Source organism: Nylanderia fulva, unplaced genomic scaffold (assembly GCF_048542155.1).
Source record: "Nylanderia fulva isolate GAGA-0341 unplaced genomic scaffold, ASM4854215v1 Scaffold24, whole genome shotgun sequence".
Taxonomy (NCBI): Eukaryota; Metazoa; Arthropoda; class Insecta; order Hymenoptera; family Formicidae; genus Nylanderia; species Nylanderia fulva.
This window is the reverse complement of record NW_028190304.1, coordinates 1,904,362-1,928,464: the sequence shown is the minus strand read 5'-3', so window position 1 is coordinate 1,928,464 and position 24,103 is coordinate 1,904,362. Positions and strand designations below refer to the sequence as shown.

Below are 24,103 nucleotides of genomic sequence, written 5' to 3'. Positions count from 1 at the left end.
CGAAAGGATTGAAATTTTTATGAATAGTTTAAATTTTTAAAATTTATATTTTAAAAAAATGTTTGGCATTCTTTTTGTGAAATTTGAAGGTATATAAAAGCGAGTTCTTTGATATTATTAGATTTGTAAAAAATTAAATATCGTTTGAAATAATATCATTGTATTGGTATACTGAACATTTCAATAATATATTTCCTTTTCCGAAGAAACTGAGAAACTAAGATGAATTGCAAAAAGTTACGTGGAGATAAAAGCAAAAGTTCTAAATCTGATAGATACATCGAAAAGAAATATGCGTAATAATAAATTGATCACAAGAAAAGAGAGAGAGAGAGAGAAAACAATTCTTTGTGGTTACGCAATAATCATTCTTTTAGCCACTAAATAAAAAAAAATGTCAACTTTCCACGTAATTTAATTCCCGTAATCAGATTATATAAGCTCTTGCCATTCGAAACCATACATTCTTGGCAAATGGATAATAGCTTCTGTCACATCGATACGCGGATTGGACATAAATGGAAGAAAAAAAAGAGTAGATCGATAAAAGTAGAGGATGAAATGAGAATTACAGATGAAATCACGAATTAATGTAAATTGCGATAAAAAAACATTTGCCCTCGCGAATGATTTATTCTCTCACGCGTCAAATCGATCGAAAACCAGGATGGAGAAGCCCGGACGGACTAATAAACGGAAGAGGAAAAAAAAAATCCAGGTAATAAAGCGCCGAGAGAAGCGAGAGCTTAATAATCTCGGACGAACGACTTTGCATTCGCATCCCCTTCACAATCCAAACTGCAACCATGCTTTCTCCCTCTCTCTTTCTCTGTGCGTTCGTACAGAAATCAATAGCAGGCACGTGCATGTAATTGGTATAACCGTCTCGTTCCTATCGAATTACCAACAATAATGACGCGATGATTCGTACAGGCCACTTATCCACCGATATATATACAATGACTCGAGTAATGATAATAACGGAGAGAGTTAGAAATCTCGGAAAAAGGGAAAGAAAGTTGGTTTCGCTCCGGGAAAATTCGCTCGAATGGAGATCAATCGCGCAACAGATTGGCCATTCGCTTTGTAGTCTATTAAACGGAATTTATTGCACCCCGTTTTTTCCTTCCTCCTGTGGATGTAAGAGTCTCACGCGAACGACGATGGATGGACATCCATCTCTTTGTACATCCACCGCGGGCGCAGTTAACGTAAGGGAGAGCTTGAGCGAATTCAATTTACGACACCGCGAATGGAAATCTCGGTCACTCGTAAATTTTGACACTAGGCGACTGAGTAACTTACGGGAAAAAAAAAGCTTGAAACTGTCGGTAATTAAAATTCCGCGGGGATCGTGAACTTTTTTCTCTCGCAATTTTTATGACTCGCTCTGGCGTGCACTCTTTCTTAAAGTCAAAGAATCCGGAAAGAAGTCTCAGTTTCCGTCGCTTCGAAGTTTACAGTCGCTGATTTAAACGTGACTCTCTTTCTCTCTTCGCGTTTTCCCTCTTTGCTTCCTTTTTTTTTTCTCTCTTTTTGTCGCAATTTCGTAAGCAATAATCTCCGTGGCAAAGTTAAATATTGTCCTCGTCTCGTGTTTCATAAAAATAAAATTGATTATTAATAGCGATGTATATTAAATCAGGGTGTCTAGCGATCGGGGAATTTTATAAATCGGGAATTGTCAGGAAATTTTATTATTTATCTGGATTTTTTCACATTATTCTACATTTGACTCGATAATTTGAAATTTTTTATTAAATAGATATATGAATAAATATAAACTTTTCCTCGACTCCCAGCACGCTAATTTTCTGTGTTAAAAATCGATTCATCTACAGTGTGTTCGTTAATTTATATTTTTATCGTCGTGTTATTTTATTTCAATGTGTTTAATAGAGATAAAACTACAAATTTTTGTTTTAATTTCCGAACCTTTTCATTGTTGACCAAAATATTTCATGATTTAACATTTGATTGATTTATCATATAGATATATGCTAATTATGCATATATATTTGAAAAAAATAATACTAAAAAATCAGGGGAAAAATAAATTTCTGGTTCTGGAAAATCTGAAAAAGTGAGGAAATTTTTTTCATTTTTAACTTCTGAATCTTTTCATTGTTGACAAAAATATCTCAAAGATTTCATGATTTAATATTTATAATTGATTTATCATATAGATATATGCAAAGGATATATTTGGAAAAAATAATACTAAAAAGTTAGGGGAAAAATAAATTTCTGGTCTTAGAAAATCTGAAAAAATGAGGGAATTTTTTTATTGAGTCTGCTGGACACCCTGGAATTGTTTTGAAAATTCCTACAAGATGGCTTAGAATATACTACGTGCAAATTAATCTTCATTCGGCAGGCGTAGTTGCAATCAATGTTAACAATGTTCTTAACTAAGTTTGCACCTTTCCAATTCCGGTCTTTATATAGGATGTCCCAGAATGGAATTTTAATGACAGCATTCTTTGAGCAATCCGCACTCGATTTTTCTTTAGCTTAAATGTCAAAGTGCCACTGAAATTTCCCGATTTATACCGATTAGATGCGATTGGAAATGCGAAACAAATCTCTGGGACGGTGATAAAATAATGAAAACTTACTGCTAATTTAAAATATAAGTATTATACTTGATCTTTACAAACTTTTAATTGCTATCATCTTTTTATTTAATGTCGAGTATCAAAACGATACATTTCCAACTTTTGTCATGTAACTCCGTTTATAATCTATCAAGAAAACTAGTTTACATAAATGTATATTAAAGATGACCTTTTATTAAAGCTGATATTTGACATATCAAATATTTTTTTCGAGAAACATACGAAAATGTAGATGCATCCACGCGAAAAATAATTTTACAATTGTTTTGTAGAAAATAAATTGATGATTGCATAAAAAAAAAAAGCTAAATTGTAAATTGTTGTGCAAAATAAAAAACGCTCACAACTAAATTCGTATAAATGTCAGGGCAGATTTATGCAACGTTTTTGCGATCGTAATTTAAATTTTTAATTTCGATATCTAATGTCGCATAACATTCTTCAAATATTTTCGTTCGAGTTGAAAGGCTACTAGGCAATTTTTAATGCATCTTCTTAAGAGAGAGTATCATTCTAATATTTTAAAATATCGCCAATCTTGTTCTTTTCATGCTAATGTCTACTTTGCATTTTACTCGCCTTGAAGATTCTAATTATTCCATACTTTTTTTTATAATACGTGAATAAAAATTATTATTCCGTGTGTGCATTTGAAGCATAATTCTCAAGTTTCTTATCTGAAATTCAGAGATCGGACGGGGAAGATGTAAAAAAAGAATGTAGACAAAACGGGACAAAGATTTTCTTCCTCTATATAAAATAAATAAGAAAAATTTAACAACTACGTCAATTTACGTAAGTAATATAATTCAGTGAATAGATCATAATATAGTATATCTTCGCAGAAATCTGTGAAACATAGATTAATGGAGTTTTCCCGCTGCAAGCTCCCAGTTCGATATACTATAGTGTCTCGCGGGAAGGAGATTTCTTTTTTAATTCGATATCCTTGCCAAGAATGTAACTCACTCTCGCTCGCCCAACTCCTGCAGACTATGCACCGTCATAAATCGATATCGATAGCGCACGCGGTTGAAGATGGGACCATTTTAATATCTCCGTCGGCATTAGATATTCTGGTTTTTGTACGAAAGCTTCGCGTCTTCTCCGTGTAAATATATATTAAAATGTATTGATCTCTATAACATAAAATACAATTTATTCTCCGGGAGAGGAGAACTTTTTGTATAAATTGAATCTCTTTTTCGCGTATATAAAGAGAATTGTTTTCTGAACAACCACAGAGCAGAAATAAATTCTTTCATTATGTTATCCTCCGCTGAAAGCAGCGGCGATGTCATATGAAAGAAAATGTGAAGAATGTTACGCGACGTTTTATTCACAAGAAACTTGTAACGTAATTTCAGATACTTTACATTGTTCAAAGAAAATATTTTTATATCACAATAATTTAAGAAGTAAAAATATAAAAGAAGGGTAATTGATTGTAATTTTTTAAAATATTTAATATGACTTTAAACTTTTTTTTATTTTCGATTTTTTTCAAAAGAAGTTTGTGGTAAAGTTTGGTATTAATTTTTTTATTAAATATTGGATTTATTATAACACATATAGGAAAATTGTAATTATTTATTTTAGGACACTAAGTATATTGGATATTCGTCGCATTATTCTTTTGTCAATTTTTTATCGAAATTAATTTATTTAATAATTTTAAATATTTTAATTTTATATAAAAATTTGACAATTTTGTAATTTTAACATCTGCCACATTGATTTCACGTTTTGACATAAGATTTTTATTTAGCTGAACAAACTGTAACCTCTAATTTATCACTTTTTCGTAATAGATTCAATATTTAATTATAAAAATCTTATTATATTTGCAATAAATTCTATTTAAGCTGAATATTTCTAATAATGCACTTAATTTTGAATTGAATAAAACTTTTAACATAATAACTTTGTTAAAATAATTTCTCTACTATTTTAATCAATATCTTAATATCATGATATAATATAATATTCTAAGAAATAAAATTGAATAACATTTCGGATAAAAAATACGGCAAATTATTTTCTGGAATTAAAAAAAATAATGTTTTATTATTTTTGAATTTCTGATATATTTAATATTTTATACACATACAAAAATACAAAACATTTAATACTAATTAATAATTATATTGTTCGTACCATTTATCTCAAGTAAAGAATTTAACACTCGGAATAACTTTTAAAAAGCTCGCTTCTTACGTTCCTCGGCATTCGAAAAGAGAAAATATGAGAAAATAGCAAGTTTGCACCGAGTTCGAGAGGCAAAACTGTCTGCGATTGGAAAGTGAGGTGAAGTTTAACGAGTCACGCGACAGATCGATTGGTTTAGACTCCTAACACACGAATTCGTTCGCGTTCGCAAATTTCGTTCGACGACATCGTCAAGGGAGCGAAACTTTTCAACGTCGCGTCGATATATTTCCACGTTGCCCAGCTGTTTTTTTTTCACGTCTCGGTTTTGTCTAAAACAGGATGTCTAGCGGTCAGAGAAATCTAGAAAACCAGGCATTGTTAGGGAATTTCATAAATCTGGAATTGTCAGAAAATTTTACTATTTATCTGGATTTTTATACATTATTCTATATTTGTCTTAATAATTTGAAATTTTTTATTAAATAAATATAAACCGCGTGTTTGTTAATTTATATTTTCATCGTCGTGTTATTTTATTTCAATGTATTTGATAGAGATAAAACGAAAAAGTTTGATATAATATAAATAAAAAAGGTGATTATATAATTGATTTAAATTTTGGTTTCAACTTTTGAACCTTTTCATTATTGACAAAAATATCTCAAGGATTTTACGATTAAACATTTAATTGATTTATCATATAGATATATGCAAATTATATATTTAGAAAAAATAATAATACCAAAAAGTCGGGGAAAAAATTCATTTCTGATTTTGGAAAATCTGAAAAAGTCGGAATTTAAAAAATTTTTAACTTCTGAATTTTTTCATTGTTGACAAAAATATCTCAAAGATTTCATGATTTAACATTTAATTGATTTATCATATAGATATATGAAATGATATATTTAAATAAAAGGAAAGGAAAAAATAATACTAAAAAGTCGGGGAAGAAATTAATTTTTGAAAAAGTCAGGGAATTGTTTTCATTGAGTCTGCTGGACACCCTGCCTAAAGGAGTTCTTTGGGAGCAGAAGGGCGAAGACGATGATGAGGAGATGCAACTTTCCCGCCACGAAATAGCTTCGGGCGTCTAATGCCGGACTAACTCAATCCGAAACGAAAACGAGTTATCGCTGCTAATACAATTCGATCGTACAACCGCCGGCGGTCTCTGTCGTTCGATAAAAAGATCCCGAGCCGATAGGACAGCGGAGATCTCGTGATATATATCTATCGGCTAACGTGTGTGTGTATATATATATATATATCCCATCGGTGTGCTCCAATTTTCGCTATTCGAATCTCATCCCGGAATATCGATCGGTTGATGTCAGTTAGCGTTTATCCTAAAGAATGGATCTTCCAACCCTCGCAGTTTCAAATTGTCTCTTCGTTTCTCGATGCGTTATTGTATTTGATCGCGGTTTATCGCACTTAATATATCGCGGATCAACCTTGCGAAAATCGAAGTACGGATGTAAATAAATGTGACTTGTTTTTCGTTTAAGTATAGAATTTTTAATGTGACTTGATATCTGCACAGTTGAAAAATTTGTGTTTCTAATAGATATCACTCTTGATGTCCGAAACGGTCTACAGAAATTTTTGTGTTAATTTAACGTAATGTGGATATGTCAAATGAAGACATAAATACTGTGTTATTATTTTAATACAAAATAAATGCAAAACTTGAAGTAATTTAAAATAAATTTTGTGTAACAAAGTTTCATTGTAAAAATTAACTGAAAATATGTTAATTTTAGTTTTATCATTTTCATTTATATTATAAAATAAAGTCATTTTTTTCTGTAAATTTGAATGGATAAATCTTGTCACTAATAAAACAGAACATAATAATTATTGTGTAAAATTAAAAATAGATGCACATTGTGTAATTTGTATACCTTTCTTCAGTTATTTTAATAATTTAACATTAACAAGTTCAATTAATACAACAGCAATATGTTAAATAATGTATCAAATATTTAACACAAATTTTCCTATACTGTGTGAATAATTAATATCTTTTTATCGCGTATATATATATAATTTTACGAGAATTAAAGACAGCATAGTCGTCTTCTATTAAAATATATGATTATATCACATTCCTTAATTAGTAGAGATATCTTTTAATTAGAGTACAGAATCGGAATACAAAATGATTATCCCTAATTATCCCGTGCGCGTATTTGTATGAAAAAATCCCGGATTAATTACGTCTACGTTATCATTCCTTTTCTCTTCTTCTCTGATCCGACTGTTTATCGAAGTCGTTTACCGCTTTTGGTTCACGAATTTCTTTCTCGCGCTCCACTACCCAGTCTTTATCTACGCCAGCTTTTATCTTCTCTTTTCTTCTTATTTCTGCTACGTCACATTCCTCGACACGGTTCGTTTCACCTTCTCCGGTCTCTGTTTTCTCGCTCTTTATCTCGCTCTCTCTCAACCCCCTTTTTTCAGCGACCTCCGCCGAAACATATTTCCTCGAAACGTCAGAGTTCACCTGCTCCAAGTCACTTCGGTTCGATCGATCGGCCGTGTCCCAACTCACGAAATCCGGATTTGCCCTCTGCATACATTTGCGATTTGCGAAATCGCGTTCGCACACATCGGTCGTCGATGATCATTTGCGTCACCTTTGACACCCGGGAACTCTCGAAAACATATAGGTGTGATAAATTACGTCGCGAGGGAATTATGAAGAAGAGAGAGCCCGAAAGTTTTTTCGAAATGTATCATTTGCATATATCTGTATGATAAATCAATTAAATGTAAAATCATGAAATCCTTGAGATATTTTTGTTAACAATGAAAAGGTTTGGAAGTTAAAAATTTTAAAAATTCCCTGATTTTTTAGTATTATTTTTTCCAAATATATCATTTGCATATATTTATATGATAAATCAATTAAATGTTAAACCATGAAATTCTTGAGATATTTTTGTTAACAATGAAATGGTTCGGAAGTTAAAAAAAAGAAACAAAAATTTAAATCAATTACAATCTGCATTATGTACGATAATCGAAACAAACGTGTCACTATAAACTATTTAAATGATCATCTTTTTTATTTATATTGTATCAAATTTTATTTGTAACATATTTAATGGTATCTAATATCACAACAAAACTTTTAAATAAAACATTTTTAATAAAATTAATGTATTAATTTGTAATAAAAAAATTAATTAAAATTAAGTTCTTGAATAATATTATAATATACTTTGAAATAGATTAACAACACAGAAAATTAGCGTGCTGGGAGTTCAAGGAAAAGTTTATATTTATTTAATAAAAAATTCCAAATTATTGCGACAGATGTAAAATAATGTGAAAAAACCTTTCTGCGAAAAATTCCCAACTATCGGAAATTCTACTTGCGAGATGTAGGAAAAAACGAGAAAATCAATTCGATAACAAAGAGAATTTGTGGTCAAGAATTTGTGCTCTAGATTTTTGTCTCTATATAGACATTTTTCCGGTAGACGTGTTTCTGAACAGCATGGCTATTGCGAATCTTATTACTATAATTTTTGGTTGTAGGATACATTTTTGATCCGGTTATAAGGCAGTCAATCATCTTCTCTTTGAGAGATGAAGCTCTCAAGCTTTATCTGATATCGAAAGTCGATATATCGCAGCGATAAATCATTTACGAATGAATCATTCAATCAAATTTATCGGAAAAATTTGTTGTTATCTTAATCAAAATGATCGTATATATAGTTATAATGTTACATAATTATTCAATCGCGTCTTTTTCATTTATATAATACGCACTTGAGATTTCACTTCATCGAATTGCCAATAAAAACTAATCTTGTTTTTCCTCACTTTTGCTTTCGATGAACCTCTGGCAAGATTTGTAAAAGAACAGTTGTTACATAAAAGGTGAATAGGTATGAACAGGTGAAGTTTTTGATAAAATAGCGAGACAGTACCAAGATATTTCATATTTAAAACAGAAGATCTCCAGGTTTCTCCTGGGAGGAAAAATTTATATCTCAAATTGGGCAAAAAGAAAGATATATATATATATATATATAAATCTTTCTTTTTGCACTGTAAAAAAATATGTAATATATTACACAAAAATATGTCAAATTACATCATTAATAAGTGTAAAATTACACGATAAATAATAGAAAAAGTTTATCTTTTCATTATTTATCATGTAATTTTACATTTATTATTAATGTAATTTTACATATTTTTAATGTAATTTTACATATTTTTTTTACAGTGTGCCCAATTTGAGATATACATTTTTTTTAGAGATATAATTTTATATATATATATATATATATGTGTGTGTCCGTAGATTGTGGCCGACTAAGTCGGGATTTTATTTTCTTACGCAAAAGTATAAGCACTTGTTCATTCCGTTTGCGAATCTCTCTATGGAAAAACATGCGTAGTTTCACTTTTTCGAGCGCAAGTGTCTCCTTAAATGTTTGATGACAACACAGGAATTACACGATAGAAAGCGCGCGGGAGACCTTCGTACGACGCAAGAAGCCTTTTTTTTTATTCACGTTGACGAAGCTCGGCGTCCCGTAAGTGTCGACGGGGGTTCTAAGGGGTTGCAAAATGTGTTTTATTTACGACTGCGAGAGAGGGAGGAGTTGGTTAGCGTGTAACGTCGCGTCGAACTTTTGTGGAAAATTAAGGAAAGTTGCTGCGGTGATCGGTCCGCGAAATCGCCCCGGGAAAACTTTTCAAGCGATTCACTGTCGTGCAACACGCGAGCAAATTTTCTTGCTCTCTTTTTTCTTTTCTTTACCGCAAAAACTACACCTCGTTTTTATCGCTCGTCGAATTTGCGAGCACAAAGTATTTCGATTTGTTACACTCTCCGCGTGTGCATTTGCTCGATTGCCCGAAACAATTAGCAATTTCCTTTGATAAACTTCAGCGATAGAATATGACACGAGCTAGAAAATAAACGAGCCAGGGGAAAATACATTTCTTTTTTATTCCATTATTAATCATATTTTGTTTACTTCTTTATTTTCGTTCTATATATGTTCTTATCTTCTTCCGCCTCCGATAAAAATCCAAATATAGCTATATATATTGTGTTCATATTATTTTCTCTTGTTTAATAATTATAATTATTACAGGTAATAACTATTAATTTCGATATTACTGTACGAGGTAATTTTAATTAATTATTCGATGAAAATATGACAATATACGCGCATGCATGCAATGTATCTGTATTTATTTAACACATTTAGATTATTTATTAAAACAACGGAATGATTAAATTACTTTAAATAAAAAGATTTGTTTATATAAAACCGGTCTCCATAGCGGATGAGCTTTATTAATTGAATAAGGGAAAGAGATATGTTGGATAATTGATGAAAAATACAATTCATCAGGTGCATTCAACGGCGAGTTTTATCGTGCGAATATCGGCCGCTATCGACAAGAGAGAGAAAAGCTATGATCAATAGTCATGATTTCATTGGCGTGGGTGCAACAAGTAGTTGCAAATTTCGTTCACGGATGCAATGTAGGCAATAAACACTTATACGGCTTGGCATGCTTTGTTTGGGGAAATATTAATTTGCGTTATATACAAAACGTTGACGCCGAATTGCGCCGTTTTGATCCCATAACAGGTGGATTGTTTCTCTAACAGCGTCATTTCATCGTCGCCATCGAATCATCGCCGACTCCATATTACGCATATTTGTTCCGTGCGTGAACATTTATACACTTCTTCGAACCAGAATTCGTTTGGATTACGCATAGGCGCGATTACAGGTCAGGGAAATCTGGAGCATTGTCAGGGAAAAGTTAGGAAAAACATTTTACTATTTATCTGGATTTTTTCACATTCTACATTTGTCTCGGTAATTTAAAATTTTTTATTAAATGTAAACTTTTCCTTGACAATTTGATATAATATAAAAAATGATGAAAAATTTGATATAAATAAAAAAGGTGATTATTTAAATAGTTTATAGCGACATGTTTGTTCTAACGCAGTTGGAAAATTTGTGGCACCCGATCAAATTTTTCTATTAATTGAACCGATGAAATTATTAAAACAACTGAAACAAGGTGTAAAATAACACAATGTGCATCTATTTTTAATTTTACACAATAATTATCACGTTCTGTTTTATCAGCGACAAGATTTATTTGTCAAAATTGACAAGAACATAGGTTGATTTTTTATTTTATAAGTAGGGATGATAAAATCCAAAATTAACATATTTTTAATTAATTTTCACATTAAAACTTTGTTACACAAAATTTATTTTAAATTACTTAAAGTTTTGCATTTAGTTTGTGTTAAAATTATTATTTAACATGTCAATATTAAGTTAAATTAACACAAAAATTTCTATGGGTCGTTTGGGACATCAAATGATGTCTGTTAGAAACAGAAATTTTTCAACTATGAAGGGAAATGCCGTAAAATCCTTTGTTTTACATAATAGCGATCTCGATTATTTTCTCTTCCCTGAGTTTCGCAGTAAACTTAATAATAACAATAATGTACGTAATAATATACTGCTCCTACTAAAAGGAATAAAATATAACAAAAGGTCAGAGTTTACATGACTCAATTCACGAATACACGTGTTCTTCACATAACAAATATCCCTTCAATATATTTCTTTCTTCTTCTCTTCCTTTTTTTTATTTTCTTCATTTTCCTTCCTTTTTCTAACGTAAAGTTACGAACGCAATTTTTGTGTTGACAATACGTAAATATTTGTCTCTTAAAGATAGAGATGGAGATAGATCGAATATCATTTGATATACTTTCAATTTCTCAGTAAAATCTTAGTAATAAAAACGGGATTTTTTCTAAGCGCTCTGACACACAAAAGATATTTCTCTCGCATTATTCTTGCAACAATTTTTAACATCTTTCCTTTTATGTGTACTGTTAACAGACAATGTTTATCGAAAAAATCAAGTTATGTCATCGTACAAAGATTCACGTGCGATTGATCGCATCGACAGAATTTACGATCCTTTCTAGAAATTCAATCAATGTTCGCAGATCATGAAACTTCCTATAATTAAACTACCCCCTGATTAACATATCGCTGATCAGTTTATTGCTTCGACAGAATTTTATCTACGAAAACATCCCCCTACTTAGAATTCCGAGGAGCGAGAGGAATATTTTGGAAATGGACGATTATCCGTATAATTCCATTTATGTTCCAACTCTCTTTTCCCGAAAAGAATTCGAACTTGGAGCATCTCGTACCGATACGTTTCCACCCTGACTACGAATTCTTTCGTTAGGATAGGGAACGCGTCTCTCCCGTGGATACTTTCTGGAATTACATCCAGGTCGCGATTACCGGATGCGATTACGAATGCAAGTCGTGTCCGCGAACGAGCGCACTCGGTCCAAAGGCTATCGAACGGTATTGATAGCTTTCGGTTTCTTCGCCGAGGATCCTATCAAGGAAACTTGTGCTTTTCCAGCGCTTGTGCACATCCTTGCCCGTCCTCGTGCGTCCTGCCGAAGTTGGCCGATTTAATTTTCTAAATATTCATAGTACACCATGTCCCTCCGGTGAGCGAAACCGCGTACCAAAAGAGAGAGAGAGAAGCAAACAGCGAACTGTAAATATTCTATCTCGCGTCTAGCCGCAACTTCAAACGAGAGACGAATATGGGAGATCGCAGATGAGATCTGCCTCTCCGCCGGTGTATATACATGTCAGATGTAACGAAATATTAAATTATAGTATTATCCATGCAAATTGGAGATTCCCATGCGGCGAGCTTAAATACTTAAAGGAAACTGCTTGAAAACCGACAACGACCGAGAGCGCGCTTTAACAAATTAAACTTTTTTTTTCAAGAAATTGGCCATTTGCGTTGGGCTGGCAGTTGGTTTGGATAAATTTATTGATTTGATGCAATTAATTTTGATATAAAACAAGAGAGTTCAGATAATATGCGTAGTCCACGCATACAAGAAGTGTGTGTATTAATTTGAATTTTGACCGTAAGAACGATTGTCAAACCTGCAGAGGCATTAGTAGATTTGCAATCAGAATATGCGTTTTCAATGTTGTAAAATGTTTTATTTTTTTTTTTAAAGAAAATTGCGAAATTGTATATTTAATACACTGAAAAAAATTGATAAATATTTATTGCGATATTAGCTAATAAATTAATTATATGAAACAAATATTTATCTGTTTGAAAAGGATTTTTTTATATCGAATAAAAATATGACATGTCCTAAACAGTCTACAGAAATTTTTGTGTTAATTTAACATAATATGTTAAAGGTTGACACAAATACTGTAATATTTTAATATAAAATAAATGCAAAACTTCAAGTAATTTAAAATAAATATGTTAATTTTAGGTTAATTTTAGATTTTATCATCCTCAATTATATTATAAAATTAAAAAATCAACATTTTTGTAAATTTTAACAGATAAATCTTATCACTAAAATAAAACAGAACATATTTAGTGTGTAAAATTAAAAACAGATGCGCATTGTGCTATTTTTACATCTTTTTCAGTTATTTTAATAATTTAACATTTAAGTTCAATTATTAATACCACAGCAATATATTAAATTAACACATGAATATTTAACATATAAAAATTTCAACAAAAGAAAAAAAATTTTCCTACTTTGTAGTTTTAAATAAATGATTTATTAGGTAGTATTGAAATAAATATTCATTCGAATTCAATACATTGTTTTCAGTATAAAAAATTACATTAGGCAAAAATTAATGCCGAGTAATAAACTTTTTTATAATGCAACTATTTCCTGCAATTTCTAAACAATTGATTATATTTAATGAGAAATGTATAATATGATGACAGAAAGAAAAAATAACCGACACGTTCGATAACTTGATCAATTTAATATATATATAATATAAATTTGTCTCGCGCCACTCGTACACTTGACAGATCGGTCGATTCTTTGCTGGCTATCCAGCATCCAGAAGTACGAGTCTATCGATTCGTTTCGACGAAAAGCAATCTACCTCCACGAGCGATGTCTATACACCAAAGGCCCCTGAGCGGTGTCCCAAATTTCATGATATATCCGCGGCTGCTGCACTTTCGGTAACGTGCAGCTCTCGGAATACTGCGTATATGTATGCGGTGCATGCCCGGTGCATCGGTTACGAGCACCCTTTGTGCGCGTAATAATCGTTGCATTATTCGATTCCAATCTGGTCTTGGGATTATTTGTATTGATTTATTGAGCACACCCGCCTATTCGGTGATTACGGACACGTACGCGCCCTTCTCGTGTGTACGTACATACGTACTCTTTCGTATCAAAACCGAAATCTATAACATCCGGCCAACGAAAATGTCAAATGTTCGGTCGCGCATGTCGCGATATTATTTATTTAAAGTCAGACGCGCGCGCTGCAATTTTCGTTAAGCTTGCATCTCCCTATATATTGTCCGAGTCCAACCTTTGCGTCCACGTTGAATGATTCGATAAATGATGGAATAGTAAGAATTTTTCATTCGATAGAAGATGTATCAAAGAATTGTAAAAATTATTTTTTTTCTGATTACATAATAATACGTAAAATACATCAAAATTATACTATATTATATATTAAATCAGGCGAAAAATGCTTAATATTATAATTACTTACTATTGATAAAATTTTAAAAATTGAAAGAATTATATATTTATATATCGATCGATCGCAAACGTCGCTCAAATCTGTCCTGTTATATTGCGCAAACTTAGCTGTATCAGCTTTATATTTTGCGTAGCAATTAGCAATTTAGCTTCTCTTGATGCACTGCAATTACCAATTTACCATCCCTTGCTGCATAGCAATTACAAGATTACCTTCGCGTTTCGCGTGGATACGCCGGCATCTTTAGATGTCTCTCGAACGTGTGTTTACTTATATTCGATATATCGTTTCTCTTTACGACATGCCCTCGTGCAACTGCGCGCTTCGGGAAAATAAATTATGTCTTACTTGGATGCTCGAGCCAAAACTGAAAACAGAATTTTCCATCGAATTGACTGATCGATCGATTAATCTGCATGCTTTATTATAGAGCTAATTTTGTCTAGATACGCGCAAAAAAGCAAATTTCTAAACCCCTACACTTCAAATGCTTTAATCTCTTTTATAAAATTATTTTAATAATATTATTGCTTATTTTCACAAATTGAATATTTTTATAAGATTCAATGAAGCCCCATTAATGCATTAATTAGTTGTAAAAACTTTTTATACAAATATATTACAATGGTTTATTTATTTTTTAATTAAATATATTGTATTAATGTCAGAAATTTTATTATTTTTCTTTCCTTCTGGTTTCTACATTTTGTATAATATTTATGTATGCAAATTTAAATTAATTTTTAAATTTAAAAAATTTTAAATAAAACACATCCACTTTTAAATACAAAAAAATTTTTCACAAAACATTGTCTTATAATCTATAAAGTCTATAAAGAATTAATCCTTTATAAAAAAATTAATTGTGTATTAAAAGTTAAGACTAATTGAATCAAATCAGAATAGAAATGATTATAAAGCCACATATTTAATGTTTAATAATAATGATAAAAATTTTCAAAATAATTCTATATATGTTTAATTTGTGACAGTAAGCACAGTGTATATAAACTATTAATTATGTCGATATACAAGTAAATTATAGACACTTGCTTGTCAAGGAAAGGGAAGACAAATAGTGAACTTTGAATAAAGCTTTAAACCAAAGTTCGAAAGGGCGTCTAATTTGAATAATAGTTTGAGAGAATCTGTAATCGCGCGAGAGAATCTCTAATTACACTGTCATGGATAGTAATCTGCCGTGAAAAAATGCAACTAGTCGAGATTCGCGAACACAGAATCCTGCATAGTACTGGTTTCGCATTACCGCCCACATTACGATAGCCATCAAATAAATTACAAAAAGGGAAAAGGAGAAACATTAAAGTACGAAAACGATAGCGCTGCCTCGTATTTTATTGTACCTACGCACTATAACCGAACATTAAATTTTTCCGTAGGAATTCCAATAAAAACGGAGGAGTTTAATTTTGACTGGGGCCAATCCAATTACAACAACGGGTTTCGAGAGAAAGAGAGATTGCGCGAGTTTCTCTCTTTTTTTATTTTTATTTTTATTCTATTTTTTTTTTGTGAACGAAACGCGCGCGTTGCTGCTGCAAAATGCAAGCGGAATTTTGACCTATCGATGTGTGCACACATATATGGTCTTTTACTTTCGTGACAAATGGATAAACGATTTGGATTTTTAAATTTAAATTCGCGCAGTCCACCGCGAAACGAATTTTGCGAACGGGAGTGTCTCGGAGCCTCGTAAAGTTCGAGATTCGGAAGACGAGTTCGAAGAAAAAGTTTTAATAAAAAAATTAGATATTCCACACGTAGAGCAACTTTGTCATCGTTATAGTAGCTCGTGAGTAAGCATACCCCAGAAGTACTTTTTCCCTCTGCAATATCAATTTCCATAAATGTGTCTAGAGCACGGCATATACAAAGAAGAGTTTTAATAAAAAATTAATATATTCAATTCCGCTATACCCCGTTGCGATGACGATGTATCCGCGCGTCGACGCAAATTCTTTTATCGCGTGTTCCTTCAAAGCGGCGCGATGGGCTCATGCAGTGCGAGAAATAAACTTCTCTCAAACTTTTTCAAACGGAGTAACACACTACACAAGAGACTGATCAATGGTTTCAATGATATTATATCATTTTCAAACTTCATCCAAATTGTACGAGGATATTTTAACATTTCGCATTTTCACGGTAACATTAGAAGAATTTTAAAGCAATTTTAAAATTATATAAATTATTATAAATAACTAATATTTTTGAATAATTATATACATAAGAAAATACATACTGGATTTTATTGAATTGCTATACACGTAATTAGATTTTGATATTATACATTTTAAATGAAATACAAAATATCCAAACTGTACGTGAAATATTTTTAGAAAACTATATGTAATCAATATTTTCTCGATTAAAATTTAAACAAAGTTTTAATTACGAGTTTTAATTACGAGTTTTAATTATGAAAATTGAGTTTGAGTAGATTTTTTTCTGCCAAAATTGGTTAAATTTTTTATCGATTGACAGATATAGAGAGAGTTATATTACAAATTGAATTATATGAAAAATTATATTAATTATTAGATACAAATAAATGATAAAATTTTATTTTTCTTTAGATAACTTTTATTAACTTTATTTTTAAAAAAAGTTTATTGTAATACAATATATCCAAACAATTAATTATAATATTGCAAGTTGCTAATTATCGTGTGCGTAACTTTTCTAACTTAAATACTACCGATATTAAAAGAAAATCTAACTTTTAATTCAAACAGAAAAGTCCCCTATATAATATAATATAAACTTTTGTCGCATTTTTTTGTTTCAATTCTTATGAGATGATACCATTTATATCCTAACGCAGGGAATTAAGAAACCAAAATTTTCTGCCACAAAAAAAAGGTATATTAATTTTGTTGCATGGTAGTTTTGCACGTTGAAAGAAAGCGCAGATGTTTTACGCCGTCGGCGTAAGTTGTAAAAGCAATACCCTGCGTGACGTTGCGCGATATATTTTTTTTTCTCCTCGACGGTGGATGTTATCAGAATCACTAACTAGATCGCATGCGTGCGCCACAAGATAACGCGGTCGTGTGCTCGAAGGAAAAGCTTCATTTTTAATTAACTGAAATAGAAGTTCATACAGGCTCGAGCTCTTACGTAATAATAACGTGCGGTAACGTTGCTACCTGCACATGCGAAAGCATAACGCGTTATTAACATTACTGACCGTTATTAGTTGGAAAGGCGGCATTAAGTTGACCTAAATAAGCTTCCACAAATTGGTGCTGGCATTCTCGTTACGGAGTTACACTTTTAATGAAAGTAATATATGAATAAATCTGATTCCCAAATTTTTCAAGTTTGCTGCAGCACGTGTGCGCGATATTTCTGTTATATATATATCCCTGAAATTTTCGTAAGTACATATTTGGAAAATTACTTTGTGTCAATTTTCGCATTTGATACGAATAATTAAGCATCGCTTCATTAATCTACATTCACAATTGTCAATGTAATTTTATATTTTTTGTTAGTTGTACTTTGATATAAGCAAGCAAAAAAATATTATAAAGAGACGTTCTCGTATAAATCTGATACTGATGGTGTAACGATGTTTATTTTATCAATTACGCGCAAAGTAACAAACGCATAATTTCATTAGAATACAGATGCAGCACTAACAGTAAATTTCACGAAACTACCATGAATATTCGTATGCGTGAAAAGAACGAGCCAACTAATATACAGCAAAAATTCGTCAAAAAGCTGCCTTTATTTTTTTGTATAATTTGTATGATTAAATTATGTAGGAACGTGTAAAAAAGCGAAAAGCGTGCGAAAGATGAATTAAAAATTTATTTTAATTTATTAGAAGAATAGTATTTTTAACAAAAAAAAATACTAAATTGAGTGAAAAGATATTTTGATAATATGACGATTTCTGACATTCTTCGATTTTATCTGCTCTACATTTTTTCGTTACGTCTTTATTATGAAATTAATTATTAGAAAGATGGAATAACGAGTTATATAGGTGATTAATTTTTTTAGTGTCTTTTGAAAATTTTTGAATTGTTTTTTATATAATCTATATAAGTAGACTATCTCTCTCTATATATATCATTGTCAATTAATATTATTATTATAGTATCATAGCAAGAAACGTCTAATTATGAAAATTATAAAAATAGAAATAAATCGCTGGCATTCTGTGTTTGATTAAACTGACCAGTATAATTATTTAAATTACCTCGTTATAAAGTTTCGCGTCACACTTTGTTTAAAAATATAAATGACCGTACATATGAATATTAGAAACTGTAATTATCATATATGCATATGAATATGTAAAAAATGTGCGATATGAAACGAACGCATTTGCGAAATTTTCCAAACGATTCCATTAATGACATGCATAATGGAATCTCTATTTTATCTTTAATTCTAATGGTCCAAGGTACTTGAGATTCATTATACTGGACGAAGGTCTTTCGAATTTATGCCGGTGGAAACGCATATTACCTACCTCACGTCATTCACGTCTCCTCGAAAGATCCATTAGAAATGCTTTCCCTTTAGTCCCACGACTTGACGCAACGCGAAAATGTCGACTCGGATTAATCGTGACGCGTTAGTTAAAGGTCTTAACATTTACTCACACATCTTCGTCGCATTTTGTCCCATCTTCCATGATTACTGGATGATCTTAAGCATATTTCGGTGTATATGAGATTTCGTGCGCTACTTTTCATAATTTGATTCATATGAGCGATTACACGAGACGAAGATTTCAGATTATGATGGTGACCTGATCTTAAGTTTGTTTAAGAAAATTATGTACATGTTTTGAAAGTTTTGAAGCACGAAGTTTGCAAATTTTTAAATACAGCTTCTACGAGACTAAGGAATAAGCGATGCTAAATAATGCAGAAAATAATTATTGTAAAGAACCTCTTCTAACATATGGAAATCAAACATTCATTTTGTATTTTAGCAGTTTATTTAGAAAATAGAAATTTTTGATTTTTAAATTATTTTTTTGATTTAAAAATTATTTTTTTTATTAAATTTTTCTTAAATTTATTATTTGTTAATTATAATTTACATACATAAATTACAGTAATTAAAGCACTTTAATGACAATTTTACTAAAAATGTGAAGTCGATATTGCCCTAAATAAGGAAAATTGGACGATTAGTATAAAAAGTATGACTCAAGTATGGAAATATTTATAATCTAAAAGGATTAGGCAAATAAAATTTAAAAAATGTAAGCAGCGAACGTTCTTAAAAGCGTCTTCATTTCAGAGTTAATTTAACCTCAATTTTATCTTACCAGCTCTATAAGAGTTTTAATCATAAAAAATTGAATCTCAATTGATTTTTTAAATTTTTGCTCAAGAATAGTAAACATTAATTAAATTTGCAATAAATCATCTGGTTTTAAAACATTTCTCCGATAATGGGCCACTTTATATCACATTTTTAAGAAATATAGTAAGCAGCGGATTAATATTCAAATACAGGGTGTCCTGTAACTAACGAACCAATGATTAAGGGCGGATTCTCTGGCCAATTTGGAGACGATTTTTCCTTAGCAAAAATGTTGAGGAGTCAATAATTTTCGAGTTATAAGCGATTGAAAAAAATGGGTTTTTTGAAAACTAAACGTTTTGGAGTTAAAAGTCTAACATAATTACATTCTTCAGTTAATTTCAGGTAGAGTTTACTATAATAAAATTTTAATTCGAGACTTAGTTATAAAAAGATACATAATGACAAATATTGGAAAGTTGTAAAAAATGATGACCTTTTCCGACATTTTCGCTGAGGAAAAATCGTTCCCAAATTGACCAAAGAATCCATTTGTAATCGTTGGTCCGTTAGTTACCGGACATCCTGTATATCGTATCAGGGGGCGTTTGAAAAAAGCACCAATCGAGATCGCGCGATATCATTATTACAATTTGACATCCTAGACTGGACTCTCGCGCGAGTTGCTAAACGCGCGCCATGTCGCGTTTAAATCTCCGGAGCTGGTTTTCCCACCAAATGAAAAACGAATCGAGGAAAAATTCCCACGATGACGGCGCTAAGACGTATATCGCGGAAGCGAGAAACTATAGCCACGTTACAGAAAGGGGGACACAAAAGGTTCCGCGAATCATCCCGCTGGAGTGCAAACGGAAATGAGAGCTCGAGGGAAAGAGGAAAAGGCGGGCCCGAGAGCGCTTTCATTCTCTCTCCCGCCATATTTTTTTTTTCCCCAATCCCTCTTTCCCTCCACATTGAAACAGAACAGCCACTTGGTCTACTCACTTTGATTTCTCTCGCAGCTTTCGCAACACTTTCCGCAACACGATCCTCGTGCGTGGTCGGACTCGCGCTCTCTGTTGTTGTTTATATATTCGCGGGCGAATATATAGGGTACGCTCGGAGGGGGATGAAGAACACCGAGGGGGTTGTAGAGCGAGAGAGAGATGGGGAGAAAAAAAAAAGAGAGAAAATCGAGAAAGATATATGTATATGAAACGCGGGAGAGACTCTCGCGTGGAGTCACCCTCGATGGGGAACGCGAATATATATATATATATATTCACGGGGGATGATGGTTCGACGCGCGTTTGACAAGTCCGGGCGCGCGACAACAAACGAGCGTGTGCACGCGACGACGGTCGGGACGATACTGCGCCCTATTGGACGGCCCTGCGCAAATATAATGGCGCCCCTCTCCTGCGGTGCGTCCACCCCAACCTCGACGTCGGCGTCGGTACCGCGCCACTACCCCCGAAGAGGGTGTATACGCGTCCTCTCCCCTCGGTGCTGATCGTCTCCTCTTCCTATCCTTTTATCTTTCGTCCTCCGCTCTCCAACGGCAAGCTTCCGGTGCACATCGATGGCTACTTCCGTTCACGCTCGAAGGGCTCGACGCGGAGGTTCTCTCTCTCTCTCTCTGTCTCTTTTGCTACCCTCATCCTTCTGCGCTCGCCGCGGTGGTAATCGCTTGCAGTCCGAGTTACGCTCGCGAGCACACCGCTCGAGATAAACGCGCGTGCCCGTTTAACCCCTTTTTCTCCGCCGTGGAGAACTGCATTTTTACCGGATGAACGGATTTTAATTGCATGACTGGCTTATAGGAGCGCTTAGAATAATCAGCGACCCTCTCGCTTTTCACGCTGCCCCCGTGTTAAGGGGAACAACGGCCTGAAAATTGCTTGCGTATTTTAAGGATGTTCACTCCGGGACGACGAGGGGATATTTTAAGGATCCTCGCCGAGCGACAAGGGCATATTTTTAAGATAGCCAGACACGAGATACTTGTGTTGAACTTTCGATTCTCGTCCCCGTTATACTTTATTACGATATATATATATATATACATTTATTCGCGCGTTTACAAGTTCATTAAGTATCATTTGATTTATTTCTTTTATGTACGGTGAAGAAATTTTTTTTCTTATTTTTCATTGCACCATAATTGCGTATTAATTCGTAATTTTCATTAATCATGAAACGGTATATATATATACCACCCTAATATATATATATATATATATATTAGGGTGGTCGTTAAATTGAACATCATGTTGGATGGTCATAAATCAGCTCCAAATGTAGAAAAAATAATTCTCTAATTTTTTCGGATGTTTATTTTCAGCCTTGAGTCTCCCTGTTTACACGTGTTATGTTATATTCTTATATCAGTTCATTTATTTATTCATTTATATGTTATTTAAATATTATTTATATTATATTTTTTATAATTTGAAAAAATACTTAATTTACTTCAGTTCTAGATGGAGTCAGCTGCAAAAGTAGTGAACAAAATTATTTAATTTTTCATAAAAGATAGTCATAAATATTATATGGGCTATTCCGTTATTTATATTATTTTATACTATATTTTCGGTATTTTCAAATAGTTTCAACTTTTTTTCACTAAAATTTCAAACTATTTACAACAAAAATTGATGACAGAAGCAGCTGCAGAACTGTGGTATTAATAAAATTATTAATAAAATTACATGCCAATAGGGAGACTCAGGACTCAAAATAAAAATTTGAAAAAATTAGAGATTTTTTTTTTTTCTAGATTTAGAGCTGATTTACGACCATCCAACATTAAAATTTTGAAAAAACCTATATAACGACCACCCTAATATATATACATTTATTCGCGCGTTTACAAGTTCATTAAGTATCATTTGATTTATTTCTTTTATGTACGGTGAACAAATTTTTTTTCTTATTTTTCATTGCACCATAATTGCGTATTAATTCGTAATTTTCATTAATCATGCGTTTGCGCGTTAAAATATGCTCTGTTAATTTCGAAAGTTGCGCTTGATATACGGATACGCTCGAAATATTTATTATACATCTATCTGTTGAAGCGAAATAAACATCTTCTGGTGGTACAGTCGTATCTTTTCGCACAACTAATACAAGCGAAATTTAATCACTACTCCGGCAGAATTTTTATGTACATTTAAAAATCTTACTACGGACTGTAAAAAGAGAAATTAACGTGATAAAAGAAGATTCGATTTGTTCAGCATTTTGCATGTTAAAATTAGTCCAAGGGGCTCACTATACCGTAAAATTTGTGGCCACACTAAAAGAGCTTACTTTGCAAAATATTCTGGGTTTTTGCTTGTTCTAGCGTCAACATTATTCACCACATTGTGCGAATAGAATGAAAAGAGAAAACGTAAAAGATTAATAAAGAGTGACGTAAAAAGGGCATACACTATGCTGCTGAACATAATAAAACCAACACGTAACATTTGCCTCTTTTTAATATACATATGTATATTTATTGTCGAGCAGTTATAATACAATTTTTTAAAGCTTTGATGTAAGAGATAATTTTAGCCTCGGAAAAAATAAAATTTATTTATTTTATAATTATATATAATTACATATGTATAATTAAAATTTATTTGATACAATAGATTCTAATCGAAAGAACAAAACTTTTATATGTATCACGGTATATTTTGCGCATAACTGTAGAACAAAAAGACTTTCCTTCTTGCGTAGAATCATAAAATAGTACTGCAGTGCTTTAAATCAAGCATGTTACAAATTCATTTGCTTCCTAGAAAGAGGACACTATATTTATAACGTCTCCGTCTTGTTCGGTTCGTCGAGTTTTGCAGTCGAGAACGATTCATCTGGAAAATCACTTAAATCATAATTATTATTATACAATATATAGTTGTTGTCATCTTAAGATATCTTTAAAAGCACATAGTTGAACAATTTGTATTGATTTTAATAGATATCACATGTCCCAAAAGTCTACAAAATTTTTTGTGTTAATAAATTTTAACATAAAGTCTTAATGTAAAAATAAACTAAAAATATGTTAATTTTATATTTTATATCCCCACTTATATTATAAAATAAATAATTTTTATTGTGTAAAATAAAAATAAATGCACATCTTTTTTCAGTTGTTTTAATAATTTAACACACGAATGTGTCAAATATTTACCACAAAAATTTTTCACAAGCACAAACACAAATTTTCCTACTGTGCAGATATAAAGGCGCGCTAAATTTATTTGATCCCGATTCGAAGGGGGATGCTTTTGACCGCGCGAAATCAAGTTTCCGGAGGTTGGCGCAAGTCGATCCGAAGGAATAACGCGGAAGTAATCTGCTTTGAGCGAGGCGACGAAAATGTTTATCATACTCCAGCGCTGA

General features: G+C 32.0%; 2 protein-coding genes across 2 annotated transcripts in view; one reads left to right on the top strand and one right to left on the bottom strand.

Moving 5' to 3' along the window:
* The window catches only part of LOC114934257 (1-phosphatidylinositol 4,5-bisphosphate phosphodiesterase epsilon-1), a 144,370-nt gene extending 123,275 nt beyond the window's left edge, over positions 1-21,095 (bottom strand). The window contains exon 1 of the mRNA XM_029306917.2: positions 20,711-21,095. The gene's annotated coding sequence lies outside the window, so the exon portion shown is untranslated. The remainder of the gene's footprint in view (positions 1-20,710) is intronic.
* The window catches only part of LOC114934258 (uncharacterized), a 204,613-nt gene that overhangs the window by 105,606 nt on the left and 74,904 nt on the right, over positions 1-24,103 (top strand). The window lies entirely within an intron of this gene.